Source organism: Neovison vison, chromosome 1, assembly GCF_020171115.1.
Source record: "Neovison vison isolate M4711 chromosome 1, ASM_NN_V1, whole genome shotgun sequence".
Taxonomy (NCBI): Eukaryota; Metazoa; Chordata; class Mammalia; order Carnivora; family Mustelidae; genus Neogale; species Neogale vison.
Genome location: NC_058091.1, coordinates 252,832,733 through 252,851,242, shown reverse-complemented (window position 1 = coordinate 252,851,242; position 18,510 = coordinate 252,832,733).

The following is an 18,510-nucleotide window of genomic DNA, read 5'->3' as shown; positions in this document are numbered from 1 at the left end:
GGATGTCCATTATCACCACTGCTATTCAACATAGTACTAGAAGTTCTAGCCTCAGCAATCAGACAACAAAAGGAAATTAAAGGCATCCAAATCAGCAAAGAAGAAGTCAAATTATCACTCTTCGCAGATGATATGATACTCTATGTGGAAAACCCAAAAGACTCCACTCCAAAACTGCTAGAACTTATACAGGATTTCAGTAAAGTGTCAGGATATAAGATCAATGCACAGAAATCAGTTGCATTTCTCTACACCAACAACAAGACAGAAGAAAGAGAAATTAAGGAGTCAATCCCATTTACAATTGCACCCCAAACCATAAGATACCTAGGAATAAACCTAACCAAAGAGGCTAAGAATCTATACTCAGAAAACTATAAAGTACTCATGAAAGAAATTGAGGAAGACACAAAGAAATGGAAAAATGTTCCATGCTCCTGGATTGGAAGAATAAATATTGTGAAAATGTCTATGCTACCTAAAGCAATCTACACATTTAATGCAATTCCTATCAAAGTACCATCCATCTTTTTCAAAGAAATGGAACAAATAATTTTAAAATTTATATGGAACCAGAAAAGACCTCGAATAGCCAAAGGGATATTGAAAAAGAAAGCCAAAGTTGGTGGCATCACAATTCCAGACTTCAAGCTTTATTACAAAGCTGTCATCATCAAGACAGCATGGTACTGGCACAAAAACAGACACATAGACCAATGGAACAGAATAGAGAGCCCAGAAATAGACCCTCAACTCTATGGTCAACTAATCTTCGACAAAGCAGGAAAGAATGTCCAATGGAAAAAAGACAGCCTCTTCAATAAATGGTGTTGGGAAAATTGGACAGCCACGTGCAGAAAAATGAAATTGGACCATTTCCTTACACCACACACAAAAATAGATTCAAAATGGATTAAGGACCTCAATGTGAGAAAGGAATCCATCAAAATCCTTGAGGAGAACACAGGCAGCAACCTCTTCAACCTCAGCCGCAGCAACATCTTCCTAGGAACATCGCCAAAGGCAAGGGAAGCAAGGGCAAAAATGAACTTTTGGGATTTCATCAAAATCAAAAGCTTTTGCACAGCAAAGGAAACAGTTAACAAAACCAAAAGACAACTGACAGAATGGGAGAAGATATTTGCAAATGACATATCAGATAAAGGACTAGTGTCCAAAATCTATAAAGAACTTAACAAACTCAACACCCAAAGAACAAATAATCCAATCAAGAAATGGGCAGAGGACATGAACAGACATTTCTGCAAAGAAGACATCCAGATGGCCAACAGACACATGAAAAAGTGCTCCATATCACTCGGCATCAGGGAAATACAAATCAAAACCACAATGAGATATCACCTCACACCAGTCAGAATGGCTAAAATCAACAAGTCAGGAAATGACAGATGCTGGCGAGGATGCGGAGAAAGGGGAACCCTCCTACACTGTTGGTGGGAATGCAAGCTGGTGCAACCCCTCTGGAAAACAGCATGGAGGTTCCTCAAAATGTTGAAAATAGAACTGCCCTATGACCCAGCAATTGCACTACTGGGAATTTACCCTAAAGATACAAACGTAGTGATCCAAAGGGGCACGTGCACCCGAATGTTTATAGCAGCAATGTCCACAATAGCCAAACTATGGAAAGAACCTAGATGTCCATCAACAGATGAATGGATCAAGAAGATGTGGTATATATACACAATGGAATACTATGCAGCCATCAAAAGAAACGAAATCTTGCCATTTGCGACAACATGGATGGAACTAGAGCGTATCATGCTTAGCGAAATAAGTCAAGCGGAGAAAGACAACTATCATATGATCTCCCTAATATGAGGGAGTGGTGATGCAACATGGGGGCTTAAGGGGGTAGGAGAAGAATCCATGAAACAAGATGGGATAGGGAGGGAGACAAACCATAAGTGACTCTTAATCTCACGAAACAAACTGTGGGTTGTTGGGGGGAGGGGGGTTGGGAGAAGGGGGGTAGGGTTATGGACATTGGGGAGGGTATGTGCTTTGGGGTAAATTGGAAGAGGAGATGAACCATGAGAGACTATGGACTCTGAAAAACAATCTGAGGGGTTTGAAGTGGTGGGGGGGTGGGAGGTTGGGGTACCAGGTGGTGGGTATTATAGAGGGCACAGCTTGCATGAAGCACTGGGTGTGGTGAAAAAATAATGAATACTGTTTTTCTGAAAATAAATAAATTGGAAAAAAAAAATTGAGAGAGAGAGAGGGATAGAGGGAGACCCTTATAAGGGGTCTAGGAGAACACACCAACCCATTGTTAAGGTATGAGCCATTGTTACGGTACAAGCCATGCCATATTGGGATCCCATTACAACATCCATTTTCAAGGGGAAGTCACCCTAGGGGAGCAAAAATGGTTTCTCGAGGGGTGGAAAAACTTGGTTGTTTTAATGGCTTGTAGCCCTCCAAAGGGTCCCAGTACATAAGGAAATATATAGCATATTTATGCGGTATGAAAATTTCACAGAGCAGAGCAAGGAGGGGTGTGATTGGGGGAAAATGTTTTAAGTAGCTCCTTAGAGGGTCATAATGGAAACATTTTTGAAAACATTCAGAACACTCAAATTGTAAAATATGAAGCAGCAGGGGAAATGTTAACTCTTTACTGAGTAGCTGATAAAGTGTTAATTTTTTTCAGTATGATAATGGTATTGTAATTACATTTTTAAAAAGCCCTTATCTTCCAGAGATAACTACTGACATATTTGTAGATAACATAGAGTATGGGAGAGACAAATATACAGACCGAGAGCCAGAGATAAAAGGAAAGAGAGATTTTGTTGATGTTTCTCCAAGCAATAGACTTCCTTCCTGTTGTGTTTGGGGGTCCATCTTTTCTTAGACTGTAGTTGCCAGCTGGTGGCCTGTGGATCAAACTCAGCCCACAGTTGTTTTGTTAAATCCTCACAGTGTTTTAAAACTAGTTGAGCCAATATTTTCAATAATTTCAACATTTAAGCAATTATACTTAAAACTCCCTAGTTCCAGCTTGTCTTACAAAATTCGACTCACCGAACTTGGACAGGAACCCCCATAAGGTTCCTTTGCTCTTCGGGTCACCACAGTCACCCCAGGTCATACCGGAAATGCCCACACTCACATTCTCTTCTACCTCCTGTCTTTTCCTTCCCTACCAACCCTTGGTATATGGAAATTAAATTGTTAACAGTGGCCACCCATCTTTGCCCACCCAACGGTGAGCTAGGCAGAGTTTGGCCACATCATCTCCCTGAACCTCCTTATCAAACCAGGAGGTAGGTCTTATCATTATTTCTCTTTATTTGACACCCAGGGTAGATCATTTTATTAGCATCCTCTCCTCTCTTTAAGGTGGGTAATTACCTATAATTATCTGAAGTAAAATAATAATCAAAAGTGAAATGGATCTATTTCATGTACAAATGAAAATTTGTAGTAGCAAACAAAAAATGCCACACCTCACAGTTCGTCATTTGTTCCTCCGTTTTAAGTTTTTTTTTTTTTTTAAAAGATTTTACTTAGAGAGAGTAGAGTGAGAGAGAGAGAGCACGAGCAGGGGTGAGGAGCAGAAGGAGAGGGAGAAGGAGACTCTCCCGTGGGCAGGGAGCCTGACGTGGTACTCGGTCCCGGGATCCCAAGATCATGACCTGAGCCAAAGGTAGACACTCAGCTGACTGAGTCACCCGGGCTCCCCCACTGTTTTAAATTTCAAATGCAAATATGAGCTCCATGTAGTCATGTAGAATGACAGGATTGATGAAATGCAAGTTCAGTTTTTTCATCTTTGCAATCACCGTGCTTTCATTTCTCTTTAATCAGTTATTCACACACAGGAGCAGACAGTATCAGAAACCTCTCCCCAAGCAAACTTGAATGAGGCTAAACTGTTACACCCTCCTCTCAAGCTCCAGCTCACAGCTGAGTCTGAGAGTGTCACCGTCAACTGTGTAGCACAGAGGTCTCAAAATTCATTTCCATGTAGATATATATATATATATATATATATATATATATATATATTTAGAGTTTATTTATTTGATTGACAGAGATCACAAGTAGGCAGAGAGTGAGAGGGAAGCAGGCTCCCCGCTGAGCAGAGCCTGATGCAGGGCTCCATCCCAGGACCCTGAGATCATGATTGGAGCCGAAGGCAGAGGCTTTAATCCACTGAGCCACTCAGGCGCCCCTATTTTTTTAAAAGACTAAGTAACAAAAATGTGCTAATCTGAAGCTGACATATATTATTAAAACTCCCAGTGATAACCTCAGCAATCTTTAAGAAGTTATACCAACACAAAGTTTTTTCAGAAAGGAAGATTCTCTAACGTTATTTAAAAGCACCAGCAGGGACGCCTGGGTGGCTCGGTTGGTTGGACGACTGCCTTCGGCTCAGGTCGTGATCCTGGAGTCCCGGGATCAAGTCCCACATCAGGCTCCCAGCTCCATGGGGAGTCTGCTTCGCTCTCTGACCTTCTCCTCGATCATTCTCTCTCTCACTGTCTCTCTCTCTCAAATAAATAAATAAAATCTTTAAAAAAAAAAAAAAAGCACCGGCATACAGTGATAGTCAAAAAGCAAATTGACTTTTTAGTTCTTCTTATTTTTGCAGTTAAATCCTCAGATGATGCACACCTGTTCCTTCCCTGGCCACCCAGGCATGCTCTGTCCCTCCGGAAATCCTTCCCTGAGCCCAGAAGGGCCCTTGAGGAGGGCTGCCCACTGGAGCAATAGAGTGGGGGAAAGACCCAAATTTGGAATCAGAAGAGAGGGCTGGGGCCCCAGCTCTGCACTTCATTTCTTTAAGCCTCCATGTCCTGCTCTGCCAGAAAAGCCCAAGCCAGCAGAACAGGGATGTTGGGAGTGAACGTTCTTGATAAATCGCAAAGCAGTGTTTGAAACCCAGTCAGCATTCCCAGTAGATGAGCATTGCAGAAGGTTCTCGCCCAGTCTGTAGTGCATAGCACTGCTCACTGATGACTCACCACATCTGTGAGCTGCTTTTCCAACACCAGTGACCAGTTCTGATCCCAGCTCTTTGGACACCAAGTAGTTCACTTTGGTCTGGACATGGACTGCCTGGAATTCGTGCAGACCCCACTGGTAGAGGGCTCTGTCCCACGTACTCCCTGCTAGAGACACCAGTCATAAGTCCTGAGTTGCTGCCTATGCTTCTGACCAACTAGATATAAATTCAAGGGGTTCACACAACCTCCTCTTCAGGCTTGATCATTTGCTAGAATGGTTCGCAGAATACTTACTGCTATAGTTTGTCATAAAGGCTACAACTCAGGATCAGTCAGATGGGAGAAATGCCTAGGGCAAGGTATGGGGGCGGAGTTGGGGACTCCTGCACCCTCTCCTGGTGGGTGATCTTCCCAGGACCTTGATATGTGTTCACCAGCCTAGAAGCTCTCTGAACTGTCATCTTCCGGGGTGTTATGGGAGTTCCATTGCATAGGCATGACTGAGCAAGTCACTAGCCATTGGTGACTGAGTCAACCTCTAGACCCTCAGCTCTCCCCAGAGGGTGGGCATTGGGCTGAAAGTTCCAACCTTCTAATTATCGATCGACCTTTCTAGCAACCAGCTCCCATCCTGAAGCTATCTGGGAGCCCCCACCCACAAGTCCCCTCATTAGCATACTAAGACACTCGTTAATCCTGCATATACCAACGGTTTTAGGAGCTCTGTGCCAAGAACTGGAGACAAAACTCAAATATACAGTTGTTATAATCTGCCATTTTGCATATGCTATCTCATTTTATGTCCTCCTGATCGTAATTCTGTGAGGTCACTGCTGTCATCCCCACCTAAATGATTAGGAAAAGGTCACTCAGAGAGGATTGCAGACTTATCCAAGGCATCACAGGTTCCAGCTCAGGTTCCAAACATTCCAGAACCTGCCAGAAGAAGGGATGGCTTCACCTTGCTCAGCATGGACTGAAAAGAAGACATGTCTCCTCTGGGGATCACCGGGAAGGCAGAGGCACAGGAATCCAGCCTCATCGATGGAACTGGTGTTATAATTTGGGGTGAGAAGTTACCGGGAAGCTGACTTGAGCACAGGGGAGGGAAGATGGGTATGCTTGCTAATTCTCATTTATTTTAAGGATATTTGAGCAACCGAGTGAAAGAGGGATCAAAGTGATCTTGTGCTTTGGCCCAGGCAGCCAGAGAGTTTCTATATCAAGTAAGAAGGTGCCTTGGGAGTCCAGTTGGCTAACTCCCAGGTTGAAAGCCTTGGTGCTCAAGCCTGAACAAGACAAAGCAAAAGGAGGACAGATCTGCATCCCTATTTTAGATGTTGGAGACTTAAAACTGAGAGAGGCGAGATGACTTGCCCAAGGTCACACAGCCCCCAGTCCAGAGCACCAGTCTCGGGCACCGAACTCCAGTCAGTGTGACCACAGAGTCTGTGACGTATCCACAGTGTGTGGCTGTCCAACAAGTGGCATAAGGCACCAGGGGCTGGGTATTTCCATAGAAGCCATAGACTCATCTCTCACAGCAAGAAGCTCCCACAGGAGTGATGATTCTGCAGCCTCTGCCTACGACTTTTTCTATTCTGGGTGCAGGGCGTGCAATTAGCATAAATCTGAATAAATTTCTCATTTTTAACAGAAAATAGAAATACATGAAAAAAAGCTTAAAAAGCTCATGTTAACTAGTGAAATTGTGTATCATCGTCCTTCTTCAGATTCTACCTCCCATACTTCCTTCTGCCAAGAAGTCCATCCTCATCTTCGCTGTCTAATGAACTCTTCTTCACGCTTAAGGCCCAGCTGGAAGGCCATGTCTTCCACAGAGCTTTCCCAGAGACATCCAGAGCAGAACTGATGGCTTTTCTCCCCCACCCCCACCCCCAGCCATCTATATCCTTTGCATGCTGTCACACTATTCTAGCATACTCCGGAAGTGAGCCACCTGAGGTTGTCTTGTCTCCGGGCCATATGTCTAAGGGGATTTGTTTGACTGAAAGGCTCTAGAAAGTTCTCTCAATGTTGCAGGTGCCTTGACATGCTGCAACCCCCAGCCTCAAACTTAGGGACTCCACACCCCAGATTTGTTTGCATAATTTCCTTCTGACTCTGTTCTGAGGGTCTGCCCAGCCTGGGCCTCTTCTCCCCAGTGCTGTGCAGACACCATTCTGCGTCAACACAAGGTTAATGGCTAGTTAGCCCAAGCTGCAAAGTGTCTTTCAAACAGGCCAGAATTATCCTAAATAAGCCCCCAGATATAAGTCAGATGACAGCCCCCTGAAGGCCCTATAGGCCCTCTAGCCTACTGAGAGAAGCCTGCTCTTTGATATTCAAGTAACAATAGTTGGCCCTCCAATCTAGATATCTACATTTCTCCTAGCCAGCCTTTTTTCTTTGACTTCCTCTAAGGGCTCCCCCTCCAGCTACCTTTGCTCCCCACGTGTCCCCCACACCTCTTTCCTGCCACAGCCACCCACTGCCCCAATCCCACACTGGACACCAGCCTGATGATTTCTCTGCCTCAGATCATCCTGCCCAAAAGGTTCTGTATGTAACAGACTCTGACGGAAAGTTTGTGGAGTGATGACGGGTGGTTATCACACCTCACACAGGGCAGACAACAGCCTCAACTTGAATATTATCCCCAAATCCAGTATAATCCTAAAATCCTGCCAGGAAGAATTTCCGGCTGGCCATATTCCGCTTAGATGCTAGCTTGTTGACCCCTTGTCCTGATTTTTTCCTTCCATGACAGCCTCTCCAGCCCCTTTCAGTTCCCTGACTTATCATTCTAAATTCCTTCTCCATTCAGAGATTTTCTCCATTCCTGGGCACCATCCCTGATGGAGCAAGGCATTGATTTTACCATTTTCCTTCATGGGATCAAATTTTAGGTCAGGAATCCCTCCCTAGGAACAAAGGAAATCCCAGGGATTGAGTGTTGTTTTTCTTTCTAAGCTCTTCTGATTAGGGGCTGTAAGGAAGTCAAGGTCAGAAATTGTTTGACTCATCTCACCAATCCCATTTCTGCCTCGAACTAGGGAAGGGAGACAGAAAAAGTGAAGAAATGGTGGATGGATGACAACAGTACACAAACATAGTACATAGTACTATAGTATGTACATAGTACACTAAACACGAACAACATAGTCCACAAACCAAGAGGAAGGCCGGAGGGAGCAAGGAGATACTTGGGAGTTGGGGTTGGCCACATGTTTACTCATTACCATGCATTCCTGGAAGGATCCAAAAAACCACATATCGATTTCTTCGGTATGAAGTGGATCATCTAAAAGGTCGTTGTGGTAGACTGCATCAGTCCTCAGTAAATATTTGCTCTCACTACTCGGTGCACAGACTACACATCCCACACCCTGGGACTTGGACTTGGCCCCATGACATACTTTGACCAACGGAAGCTGAATGAAATTGACAGTGTGGCCATACTGAGCAGAGAATATAAGATGCATTGCCTGTTTCTGTTCCTGCTTTTATGCTCTCAACATAGGCCACGAGAAGAGCTTGCTTCAGGAACTACAAGAATTGAAGATATACAGAACAGAGAAGAACCCAAGCCTGGCTGAGCCACAGCAGACCTGCGGACCAGTGAATTTGAAGTAACCATTTGTTATTCTAAGCCAGGAAGTTTGGGGAGTTATTTGTTATCTAACATACAGAGACTAATAAAGTCATTGAGGACAACCTCCGCCCAATGCGTAAAGCCACTTCTCACCATTTCTGCCCATTTAAAATCAAGCCTCAGCTTGTGTACTTCCGGTGATAGGAGGTCACGACCTGCTAAGACTGAAATAGTTAGATCCAACTTACCCTTTACCTGAGTTTGGTCATTGGTCCCAGCTCCTCGGGTCCCTCTTTCCTGGCCTCACAGAGTAAGACCACCCACACACACCTGGCTGACACTGAGGTGGCATGGTGTTGTGACACTACCCACCCCCTCAACCCCTAGCTGCTCCTACACAACATGGTCCCCTGTGTTTTCACCTCTCCATGGACTCTCCTTGCCTACTGTCTTCCATCAGTGCTGGGTCTCCAAGTGACGGTCGCAGCCAATCAGTGTGACCCATGGCCAGACTCTTGTCTCTGTTGGTCTAGACAGTATGTCTCCCTGAGAAACCCTGGTTAGAAGCAGACTGCGGAGCTGGGCAGATCTGAGGAGAAACGCCAGCCCTGCCACCACCTGCCGTGTCATCTTGTACGCACCACTTCGTTTCTCAGAACCTCAATTCACTCCTCCACACAAGACGGCCGTCATTGCCTCCGCCTCACAGAGCCGGTGTGACAACGAGAAGCAGTCCTACCCAGCATGCACTGCGCGCAGCTGCCCGCATGCGCAAAGCACCCTGTCTTAGCTGAACCCTTACAAGAGCAGTTTACTTGATGCCTGTTGAACGAACTACACCCACGTTTCTTGAAAAATGTTTTCTTTCAAAAAAGGATTTAACATTTTTTATATTAAAATACTCACATAACTTCCAGTTATATGATAAATAAGTCCTGGGGATATAATGGACCGCCTGGTGATTATAATTAGCAATGCTGTATCACATCATTGAAAGTTGCTAAGAGGGTAGCTCTTAAAAGCTCTCATCCTGAGAAAAAAAATCTGTAACTCTGTATGGTGACGGTGTTAAACTAGACTTACTGCAGTAATCGTTTTATAATATATGCAAATAACAAATCATTATGCTGTACATCTAAATCTAATATAATATGGTATGTCCATTATGCCTCAAGAAAGAAAGAGAAAGAAGAAAGATAGATAGATAGATACTGGTTCAGTACCAGAGAGAAGGAAGATAGAAAATTTGATCACCCACAGGCAACTCTGTTAAAATATAGCTAAGACCCGTTTGGGTAGACACTTAATTTTTAGCCAGGTAAAGGCTCCACCTCCCCCTCTCAGGCTATCCCAGGGGAGGTGCTGAGTGCAGATGAACATGACAGCCTTGGGGTCACACAGCCTCCTCTTCCAGTCCTGCTTTGCCCTGCTAGCCTGTGGCCCTAGGTAGGCGAATTTACCTTTTGGATCCCAGCTGCATTTTCTTTTAAAGATTTTATTTATTTATTTGACAGAGAGAGAGAGAGAGGATGAGCATGGTGAAGGGCAGAGGGAGAAGCAGGCTCCCTGCTGATCAGGGAATCCGGTGCGGGCCTCGATCCCAGGACACTGAGATCCTGACCTGAGCTGAAGGCAGATGCTCAACAGACTGAGGAACCTAGGCACCCCCTCAGCTGCATTTTTGATATGTGAAAGGGTTTTGTTAAACAGCTTTATTGGAGATATGAGTCACATATCATATAATTCACCCTTCAGGTGTACAATTCGATGGCTTTTGGTGTAGAGCCCGAGCAAGGCTGCCGGCTTCCTCAGAAAGGCCCTCTCATCATTTCTCCCCCTGGGCCTTCACTCTCCTCTCCCAGAAAAGTGATGATGTGTGTGGATGTCACTCATTCAGTCCCATAGCTGGTATTCCTGACAACGTCCTACCCCCAAGGCACTGCCTGGGGCCTGTCAGTGCGGCAGCGATCTGACCGACAAGGCCCTCGGTTTCGAGCTTCCCAGATCTCATAGACAATGAACAGGGAAACAGGAGACTCTCAAAGTAAAGTGACCCAAAGGACCGATCAGGGGTACCTGGGGAAGACTGCCTTAAGGAGCAACTAAGGTAGACCTCCAAGAAGAAAGCATGAAAAGGAGCCAGCCATTAAAAGAGCAGCCAGAACATTCCAGGCAGAAATAACAGCCAAAGTGATGGGAATAAACCTGGCTTCTCAGGAAAACAGACAGGAAGCCAGTGGGGCTGAAGGGTGATGAGCAAGGCATGGTTCAAGTAGGAGACCTGTCGGGAAGCCAGGCAGAGAGCAAGTGGGAGGCCTAGAAGCAGGGGAGCAGGGTTCGGGGTTTTCTCCAATTAAGCAGTGTTTTTAGAGGCAATGACAAAAAGGAGGAAGCTTCCTGACTGTGAACGTGCTTCATAAGATATATGAGAGGTGATACACTTGCTTTCCCAAGGGAAGACTTAATCCACAGTTGTCTCTGTTGGAGCCTCTCTCTATACTCTCAGCAAATGGGCACACCTTAGAGCTAAGTAAGCAACAAATTGTTCTTCTCATTTCCTTTCCTGTTTATCTTTCCAGGCCCTGGTAGGCTCCGTCCCTGGATTCTGACCTTTCCCAGGACCTCCCTATTTGAATCACTGGCCGGCAAGCAATGGTGCCATGGGCACCACCCTGGGAAGGCCCTGGCAGAATCCAGAGCTAGAACGGAAGAAGCAGTGAAAACGTTCCAGAAAAGGGGGAAATTAATGCCAGGTGGGACCCTGGAGATAACCTGGGGAAAACCGGCCAGAGAGAGAAAGTGGCTTGTCTCAGGTCATACAGCAAGTCGGAAACAGTCTGGGCCAAATCTGAATGAGGTTCTCTCATCACGCCCTGGGGCACAACTATAGTGGCAGCTAATAACCACGAAGCTTTTCCTGGGTGCCAGGCCCTGTCCTGAAGCATTTTTTAAAAAGATTTTATGTATTTATTTGAGAGAGAAAGCATGTGAGAGAGAGGGAGAGCGAGCATGAGCCGTGGGGAGGAGTAGAGGGAAAGGGAAAAGCAGACTCCCCATGGAGCAGGGAGCATGATGCAGGACTTGATCCCATGACCCTGGGATCATGACCTGAACCAAAGGCAGACACTTAACCCACTGAGTCACCCAGGCATCACCAAGGCGTTTATTTACATGTTTAACTTTGCTTCTCACAACAGCCCTATGAGGTAGGAACCATTAGATGCCCAAGGGCGTAGCCAAGGACACAGGACAATACGTTTAGCTACTGGACAAGATTCAAACTCAGATCGTCTGCCTACAGAGCCACACTCTTAACTACACTACTGCCCCGAGCCTCAGAGAGGGGCCTTGCTTGGTCATGGTTGCCACAGCTCACCCCCACTCCCGCTGGAGTTACTGTCCTGATGCTTTCCTTCAAAGAATGAGTCAGGCACATCTTTACGCCGCTGGCACCGAGCATGGGGAAGGCTTGGCACAGCAAACCCTGGTTGAATTGAACCTAATTGTGGTAACAAGTTTTGCTCTAATGTTGCAGATTCATTTGGTAAGTGTAGGGGGAACAGAGGGAAATTGCAGGAAGGAAGCAGATCGAACATCCCAGCTGGCGGCGGTTGTAACAGAATGTGGGCTCTCTGTGAAGTCACGGGATGCTCGTTGGAAATCTATGGGATCTCCAGCAAGTCGCTGAGTGGCACTCAGCCTCAGTTTCCTTATCTAGAAAATAGTTGGATTAACTCAACTGACGGTCATAAAGTGGGAGTTGGCCAACTGTTTACGCACAGGGCCAGATAATAAACGTTCTGAGCTTCATGAACCGTATGGTCTCTGTCGCATCATCTGAACTGCTTTCATAGCTCGTGTAACCAGAGACCATCTGTATTTACAAAAACACGCAGCACGTTGATTTGGTCCATGGGCCATGGTTGGTTGACCCCAGCCTGACTCGAGATACCTAGCCAGAGCCAGGCATGCAGTGCTAGGTAGGAATTTCATGGGCCCCAGGAACTCTTGCCTTTGTAGGTCCCTTTCAGCATCATAGAATTTCGTAGCCCTAGAAATTTCTTCTTTTTTTATGTGAAGAAAAGTTTTTATTTTTTAAATCTTATGATTTTAAAAGAAATTATGTTCATGAGACCCTAAAAGTACCGTGGGCTCCAGAAGCTGTGTGTATGTGCCTGAGGGATGGGTCAGCATTGGCACCCAGCAAGGCTCTCAGTAAATGGGACTCCTCTCTTCACCCGCTCCTCTGCCAGGTAGGCCTGTGTCTTAATTGGCTCAGGCTGCCATAACACAATACCAGAGACAAAGTGACTTAAATCACAGAAAGTCTGTATTTTCACAGTTATGGTCGCTTATAGGACAGTGCCTATGAACTCAGGCTATGCGGTGAGGCTGTCTGGGCTTGAGGTCCTACTAGACCCTCTCTCAAATTTAGCAGAGAAGTCCCTTCACTTTTCCTGCCCTTAGGCTCCTCTTCTATAAACTGGGGTAATTACAGTTTCTACATCACTGAGCTGCCATGGGATGTGTAACAAGCATTCAGCAGAAGATCTGGCCCAGGCTAAGCACTAGAGCAATGTTAGTAATGGTGATGGTGGTGATAATGACGGTGATGACGGTGAGCATGATGGTACTGCTATTGTGTTGATGGTGATGGTGATGATGGTGATGATGGTGGTGACGGTGGTGATGGTGGTGATAGAGATGGTTATGGTGGTGATTGTGCTGCTGATGGTGATGGTGATGATGATGGTGATGATGGTGATGATGGTGGTAGTGGTGGTAGATATGATGGTGATGATGGTGGTGGTGATGGTGGTGATGGTGATATGATGATAGTGATGGTGATGGTGGTGATGACAATAGTGGTGATGATGATGGTGATGACGATAGTGGTGATGATGGTGATGATGGTGGTGGTGATGGTGATGATGGTGGTAGTGGTGGTAGATATGATGGTGATGATGGTGGTGGTGATGGTGGTGATGGTGATATGATGATAGTGATGGTGATGATGGTGATGACAATAGTGGTGATGATGATGGTGATGACGATAGTGGTGATGCTGGTGATGATGGTGGTGGTGATGGTGCTTCTGTGCTTTCTGTGGAATTCAGACTCGTCACCTCATCAGCACATCAGTGTGTTCAACCAGGAAGCTCCACCATGCCGTGATGTCAGTGCTTTTACTGGGGTTCCATTATGTAAGCAGGATTAAAGAAATCACTAGTCACATAATTGGGGTCAATCTCTGATCCCTCCCACCCCCCCACCCCTAGATGTCAGGCAATTTTCTTTTTTTTTTTTTTAAGATTTAAAAAAATGTATTTATTAGACAGACAGAGATCACAAATAGGCAGGCAGGCAGGCAGAGAGAAGAAGGGAAGCAGGCTCCCTACTGAGCAGAGAGCCCCATGATGCGGGGCTCAATTCCAGGACACTGGGATCAAGACCTGAGCTGAAGGCAGAGGCTTTAACCCACTGAGCCACCCAGGCACCCCTGCCAGGCAATTTTCTAATAACAAAGGTGGACTTTCTGGTGACTAAGCCCCATCGGGAAGATAGCTAGGGACCCACCTAGAGTCACCTCATTAGCATGACAAGAACACTCCCTTCACTCAGAAAATTCTAAAAGTTTTTGGAGCTCTGTGCCAGGACAAAAACCAGATATATTCTTTATTTAACACACTGCCCTGAGTAAGCCTCTCTTCTCTCTCCTCTCTCCTCCCCAAAGCCTTGATTGAATTTTCCAGACTCTGAGTTTGTTTTTTCCAACTGAGAAGACACCTTGTCCCTGAAAATGACCTCTCCGGGGGCTGAGCTCATTATTCAGCTATATGTGGATTCATTCTTTTTGCCTTGAGGTACTCTCAGACCTTCCCTAAATCCCTTTCTGACCTAGATCCTGAGCTTCAGACCCAAACTCCACTTCCTAGGCTAAGGCTGAGGCTCTTCACTGCTAACATCATCTCTTGGGTGTGCCCAGAGTTCCCATCTCACACAGTCACTGCCCAAGACCACTTACTGTGCTTTCTTGGCTCATGCCAACTTCAGATCCTGAGTCTGCCAAGCATAGAATCTGGCTTGAACAGAGTCTTAAAAAGATGTAAGTCCAATAGCCAATGGTACATCTCCAGCACCTCCATTTCCTAGTTGGATGGCCTTGAGCACGTCACCTCAAGTCGAGAAGGTTATGTTTTCTCATCTGGAAAACAGAAACATATCCTGCATTAGTCAGGATTCAGCTAAGCTTTGCCGCAGTAACAAATAGTTCCCAACATAACAGAGTTCATTCTGGCTCACACCCTCACTCACAGCACTGCTCAGTCCTATAACTATGTCATCTAGAGCACATGGTCACCATGGTCACTAGGGCAGTGGGACTAGAAGAGAGGGAGGAGGTATACTGGCTGTCAGTTGCCTTGGCCTGGAAGTGACCCCCTCACCTCCACTCATGAGCTGCTGGACCATAGTCATCACACAACTACCGCATATTTGCAAGGATTGCTGGGGTACATCTATGTGCTATTTGGCAATTGCCAAAAGTCTTCTCCACAGGTTCTATGGTTCACTGGGAAGTTGGGAACATGAAGAAATCTTGTGTATGGGAAAACTCCAGCCACAGAGCAGCTGATGGCTAAACAGTTTTCTGATTTCACAAAGGGACACTGTTTTGCTTTGTGAGCCCTTTGGTCTTGATAAGAGAGGTGGGTCCCGTTGGCACTGTTTCATAGTGAGGCCTCTTTGCTGAATGGCTACCAGGGTTAGACAGATCAAGTGATCTGGCCTCTGGGGTGGTTCAGACTGGGCCAAGATCAGAGTCGCAGAGACGAAGTCTCCAGATCGCTCCCAGCTATCCCTACCCCCACCGCCCTAGGCTGGAGATCCTGACTTCCTAGCCCTCAAAACAAAGGCACAGACAGAGCTTATGTCTCTGACCTTTACCTCTGCAGCCAAGAGCAAAACCAATCTGACTTAGTGCTTTCACTTTCTGTTTTTCTGCCAGAGTTTACTACAGGTAGCTATAACTGAGTTAGTGGGATGGAATGGAGCACAGGACATGGAGTCAAGGTAACGACAACAATAGTAACCTTAGTGGACATTTACTGAGCACTTACTGTATGCCAGGCTCTCTGCCCAGGGTTTTATGAGGATTGTCCTGTTGAACTCTTTCAGCCTCCCTGTGAAGATCCTATTATTATCCCCATTTACAAGTGGAAAATTGAAGCACAGAGTATTGGGAGACCTGTCCTTGTGGGCACGTAGCAAGGCCAAGATTCCCACACTCAGGTCTATCAGACTCCACGGCCTAAGACTAAGAGCTGGAGCACCTATCCCATGCCTGGGATCTAGCAGCATCTCTGCTGCTCACTGTCAGAAAGCACATCTCCAAACATGAAGGATCTCTAACTCAGGTGTATGCACATTAAGTCAGTCCACCTTTCAGCAAGCATTTACTAAATGTCTGCTCTGTCCAAGGCTGGCTAGGTTTTGGTATTCAAGAAATGAATCAGACATGGCCTCCTTAAGGAGCTCACGATCCAGGGTGTCATTGATTCCCAAAGCAGTAAGAAAGAGGCTATGGAAGAAAGGAGGGGAGGCACCTGATGGGTGAAGACACAGTGAGGAGGCAAGGGCAGGAAAGAGCTGAGGTCTGGTGGATGAACAGGACAGTCAGGAAGCCAAGAAAGGAGGGTGTTCTGGATGGAAAACAGTTATGTGCAAAGGCACAGAGGCACGGAAAGACTTTTTTTGGAACTTGGAGGGACTTGGGATAGTTGGAAGATAAAAATCCAAGATAGGGACGGGGTGGAGACACCATTAGGAGATGTGGCTCGAGAGGTGGCTGAGGGCAGACTGTTCATTCATCCATTGAGCAGCAGAAGACTCCAGGCGCTGTGCTAGGCTCTGGTTACAAAAGCCAACAAGCCTCAGAGCTTTAAGTGTGGAGCAAGGAGATGGGCAAGCCATGAGTAGACACATAAAGACAGAGCTTCAGAGCAAAACTCAAATGCCAGGCCCAGGAATCTGGGGTGGAAGAGAGCCCCGGAAGAGCTTTGGGCAGAGGACACATGAGGTTAGATCTCTCTTTAGAAGCTCACCCCGTGTAGAAGGGGACTCCGGTGCCACAGCCCAGGTAGGCACTCTGAGAACAGGGCCAGGCCCCTGGTGGGTGCTCAGAAAACGCTGGGGACCTGGGTATGAGTATGGTGTGCTGCCCAGTCTGGGGCCTGCTCCCCTCCCCCTCCACACCTCTCTGTCCCCAAGGGCATCTGCAGCTGGGCCAGATGCCTTCTAATCACTCAGCTGGCTTTACGCCCGGTGAGGACATCTTGATAAGGGTTAGACCTCTAGCCTTGACCCCACAGGAGGAGATAGCTCAAATCCCTTACACTCTACTGCTGACCGGTGGAGGACTGTGCCGGGTTTCCCCAGGTCCTCATCCTCTGTATGTGTGGTGGTCAGAGATCTGACGGGGAGCCAAGCCTTGAGAACAACATCTCCAACTGCTCCTGACTTCCCGTGAGCCCCGGGCAGGGTGGTCCCCGGCTCTGGGCCTCAGTTTCCTTCCCGGCAGAACAAGAACAATCATCCCACCTTCCCGCCTCACAGGGCTCTGATGGGGGGCAAGGGAGATTATCCATTTGCTCTCAGCCTGCACGTTCTGACTGAGCACTTACCAGGAGACCCTCCACGTTGGGTAGGAGGTCAGGTACAGCAAGCCTGATGCCCAGGCTTTGCCCTAATAATATCACATGGAATTGTTTCATTTAACTTTCATAGCAACCCAGGGAGGAGGACACTCTTACCAACACCTCTTTGCAGACTGGGCAAACAAGGCAGAAAGAAACTGTGAAAGGCCCACAGATGAAGCAAATGGAGATATGAACTTGGACTGAGTCCAGGGCCGTCCCTCTGACCACGAGTCCATGGTGCCTTGCTGCCCACGGTCTCTATGGAAACAAGGGCTGAGTAGGAGTCATTACAGAACACCTGGGTGGAGGCGTTTTTGCCAGACTCTGACTCTGTCAGACCTGGAAACTCTGGCTCTGCCCCTGACCCGCCAAGTGAACTCTGTTGAGTCTTCCTGACCCTTGTTTTCTTTCTCTCAAAAATAGACGTCAACAATTTCCTCAGAAACCTCCAGTAAACTTTAACTCTCATTGGCCAGAAATGGATCACATGACCAACTCCAGACCAACCAGTGGCAAAGGAGTGAGGATGACATGATGCCAGCCATTTCCCAGCCTATCTGCATATTCTTGTCACTCTTCTTCCCGAGGGGCAAGTCCCTGTGAATTTCAGCCAAACTTAAAACCATGGGAGATAATAAGGTGGTGGTCATTGTTTCTGCATTTTGAGGTCATTTGTGAGGCAGCAGTTGATGACCAGTTCACGTGATTGGCTTGCACCAGACTTGCTTCGGCCCCCAGGTTAGGCATGTTGCCAGCTGGGTAAGGCTGGGCCTTTGGTAGCTAGGAAGGGGGCAATGATTGCAGGACAGGCAACTCCCAACGTCTACCACACGGCAAGAACTGGGGCACCTGACCACCAAACTCAGAGCCACCAGAATAATACTAGGAACTTTCTCAGAAGCCTGATACATGTAGCCTAACATGATACTCAGATCGCTTGGTACAAGATTTACATAAGAGTGAGAAACGTTGGTGCTTCTTGACACAGGTTCCCACAGTACTCACACGCTCTGCCTCGGTGGCAGCTGATTCTGTCATTCCGCAATCCTAAGACCGTTCCTGTGACAAGCTGTCTCTGGGTCCTGAGACCCAGAAATGAAAATATAACGCTGTTATATAACCTTTTGGGGCTCTCAGAGTCAGGCATGCCTGTAAATAATGGCCAGATCTGACGGAAAGTATGTCATTGTGAGATGCCACTCAGATGTGGAGGAAATTCAGAGCCAAGCAGTCTCTA